Below are 4,154 nucleotides of genomic sequence, written 5' to 3' on the forward strand. Positions count from 1 at the left end.
ACTTGGGCAAGGAGTGACTCTCATGATCCTAAAGAGCTTTTATGTCATCCTGTGCTCTAAGGTTGTCCAGTTACCCTCTGGCTATCTAGAAATAAGCTAGCAAACAAACAGCTGTACTATATATCATAAATACAGTGAAAGAATGCCATTCTTACAGACTCATAAAATACTTGCATGTTTTATTGGTGCTTTATTTTTTAAAAAAACAAACAAACAAGGAGCACTGCCAGGGTTCAAGGATGGGCTGCAAAAACTGGTTTGGGACCTGCTTCAGGCCTGCCAGCTACACTACCAGAAATTGTGGTTAGAATTAATTGTGGTAAAACTTGACACGACAATCTGCAAAGTAATACAAAATAGACCTAAAAGCTTCCAGATTCTATCTTGCAGCAGTGATGGAAGACAAGGTAAAAACAGAGATGGTGCTTTTTGTCTTAATGCTACACTGCCGTTTAGTCCTATGTCCCACTCAGACTGATATTATGTGTGATTTCTATTAGTGGTATGTAACAGTAGTTAAACGTTATACTGTACAGGCCAATTTTCATATCTACTTTTCCCCTATAAAAGGCCTTGTGCTTTACACAGGATTTTGGGGTTTGTTCAGTGGGGTACATCCAGTTCCATTGAATGGCTTAAGGTGCATGTACGGTGTACTATTGAAATAATGCAGTTTGACAGCATTTTTACTGTCACAGTTCCATCCTACAGAATCCTGGGGTTTATAGTTTTGTGAGACACCAGCACTCTGGCAGCAAAGGTTAAAGATCATGTAAAACTACAAATCCCTGGATTCCATAGGATGGAACTACAGCACTTAAAATGGTGTCAAACTACATTACTTCTACGGTATGGATGCAAGCCTTTGTTTACCCTCTGTTCAATCTCTTTCTCCATGTGCCCAGATATACACACATGCATACACACCTCTAAGATTATATTCTATGCTTCAGGATCAGTGAATTGTGGACCCACAAAAGCTTCTGCTATAATAAATTTCCTAGTCTTACCAATGTCATACATTTTTATCATTTTGTTGCAACAGATTAATGTAACAGACCTATGAAAAATGAATAATTCTCTGTTACTGACCAAAGCAAATGAAGACTTTTGATGACAGGTGAACTGTTTTTTTCAGGGAAAGAGCTTCTCACTAGGTTGTTGCCACTGCTAAAATGGAGGTAGCATTTAATAGAAATGTTTAAAAATCAGAATGGATTTCAGAGTGATGTAATGGTAATAATTAAAATATGCAATGAGACTAGAGTTAATTTGTTTCCCGTGTTTGAGCAGGTCATTAATAAACCTTCATGCTCTCATGTTAGTGAAATCGTTGAATATTTGTGTGTGTATTCCAAACACTGTTGATATCCAGAGATAAAGCACAAATTCAGGATGATGGCAAAATAAAGGATCACTCTGATATGAAAATTCAAAATTTAGGCACTAGAAAAAGTTAAAAAATATAATTTCTTAGCTTGCTTTTCAATTGCTGATATATCTGTATACTCTGACAGGTTCCAGCAGACTTCAGTGTAACTTTATCTTGTTAGATGAAACCGCTGAATTAAGATGCAAGCATACTTGGCTGTTTAATTTTTTAAATGATAATGTAATTCTTAAGTGAAACTGAATGTGAATGTTTGTGTTATGTATCTTGTTTTTCAAAGAAAAGATTCATACCAGAAACTTACATAAATGCTTTTTTATTTTAAAAAATTGAATCTCCATGCTACATTATCAAATTTAGCTGAAAGAGCGCCTTCAAATGTGTATCTTCATGGAGCAAAATTATAACAAATTAATTACTCAATGAAACACAGCTGTTACTAAACTTCATCACTCAAATGTCATCGGCAAAGAAGCCATATTTTCCCTCTCTGAGGAATCTAATAAAAATCCGCAAGTGAGTCTCTTTGATAATCATGTGCCTTTTTGGCTCATCATATTTCTCTGTAATTGAACCAGATGTTAAATCTTCTCCAGAGGAGATGGATCTTCTGAAATCTATGTAGTACTTTATTAGACTGGCATCCCATAGGGTTTGCAGGTTAATGTAAAAATCAAATGGTGAGACAGACGTTGCATGTAATACTGCTGTGTTGGTAATCCCTTCTGGCCCAAACCACTTAAAAACGTGCCGGCTGCAGATGTCTACCAGGTGTAACAAATGGCTGGAGGATATGCTATTCTGAGATGTATTTTTTGAGAACCACTCAAATCAAGATATTTGCATGCACAACAGTTTTGCATTGTTAAAAGAACTGCAACAGCCAACAACTCTGTGTTCCCAATTTGTGCTCAAATGGCAAAGTTGATTTCTTTACATATTTTTTTAAAAGATGAAAATGGAAGCCTTTAAACATAGCTCTACACAAACATTTCTGCATGTTTCATCTAAAATTTATCTCAAGTTTGTGTGTCTAAAAGTTGGTCACCTATTACCAAGATGGGTCATCAGCTGTAAAAGTGTCTCTGTTGTTGTTGTTGTTGCAGTGGGTCCTTGGTATCCTCTGGGCTTTGGTTGCGGGACTCCCCATGGAGACCAAAATCCATATAGTGAAGTTCCATTTTTAATGTGTTTTGTTTGTGAGCTGCCTTGCGTCCCTTTTGGGAGAAAGGTGGCATAGAAATTAAATAAATAAATAAAATACAGGAGCATAGTAAAATGGTGTCCCTTGTATAAAATGGCAAAATCAATGTTTGCTCTCTCTCTCTCTCTTTCTCTCTCTCTCTCTCTGTGTTGTGTGTTATATTTTCAAGCCATGGATGATTGAATATGTGGATAAAAAAATCCTTGGATATGGAGGCCTGACTGTATTTTCTTTTAAGGGGGTAGGGGGAAAGGCAGTAGGGAAAAGAGGGGAATGCAAAGAGGGGATGGTTCACATGATCTTTCAGCCCTAATCCAGTACATCGTATGGAGGGCTCATTCCTGCACACACATGCATGAAAAAACATAGATGATCCAGTTGCCAAATGCAGGGGTATAAATCAATGGTGTGGTTTGTGCATGTTCCCAGACAGGGATCAGGTTGCATATACGGATGATATGGGCACAATTTGTTATGTGGATAAGAGGAACTCTGCAGATTTTGTGTCAGTTGGAGTGTTCAGTGATAAACCAAACCAGTCCTGTGTCAGGCAAAGAAAGTAATAGAGAAAGAGGTCTTGGATCTGCAAGGAAGGAGAATACCTATATATATATATATATATATATCCAAAATCCATAAAAAAGTGATATCATTACGGGCCAACTAATAGTATTGATAACATAAGACAGAGTCCTGTAGTATGCTAACCATCACACTATTTCCAGGGACACACAGTGGCAAAATGCAAAGATAGACAAAATATAAGTTTCTGCACTTAGGGCGGAAAAATGAAATGCACAGATATAGCATGGGGGACACCTGGCTGAACGAGACTACATGTGAAAGAGATCTGGGATTCCAAGTAGACTACAAATTGAGTCCAAGTAGACTACAAATTGAGTCAACAGTGCGATGCAGCAGCTAAAAGGGCCGATGTGATTTTAGGCTGCATAGAAGTATAGTGTCTAGATCAAGGGAAGTAATAGTGCCACTCTATTCTGCTTTGGCCAAGCTCGACCTGGAATACTATGTCAAGTTCTGGGCACCACAATTCAAAAAAGATGTTGCCAAAGGAGGGCAACTAAAATGGTGAAGGGTCTGGAAACCATGCCCTATGAGGAACAACTTAAATAAATAAATAAATAAATAACAATAATAAAACTTTTATTTATATCCCACTTTTCTGTGACAAGACAGTCAAAGCGGCTTACAACACAACTTAGGGAGCTGGGGATGTTTAGCTTGGAGAAGAGAAGGTTAAGAGTTGATATGATAGCCCTGTTTAAATACTTAAAGGGATGCCATATTGAGGAGGGAGCAAACTTGTTTTCTGCTGCTCCAGAGAACAGGACCTGGAGCAATGGATGCAAGCTACAGGAAAAGAGATTCCACCTCAAAATTCAGAAGAACTTCCTGGCAGTAAGGGCTGTTCAACAGTGAAACCCATTCCCTCAGAGAGTGGTGGAGTCTGCCTCCTGTGAGGTCTTCAAACAGAGGCTGGATGGCCATCTGTCGGGGATGCTTTGATTGGGAGTTCCTGCATGGCTGGATGGCCCTTGT

This window comes from Sceloporus undulatus, chromosome 5 (assembly GCF_019175285.1).
Source record: "Sceloporus undulatus isolate JIND9_A2432 ecotype Alabama chromosome 5, SceUnd_v1.1, whole genome shotgun sequence".
Taxonomy (NCBI): Eukaryota; Metazoa; Chordata; class Lepidosauria; order Squamata; family Phrynosomatidae; genus Sceloporus; species Sceloporus undulatus.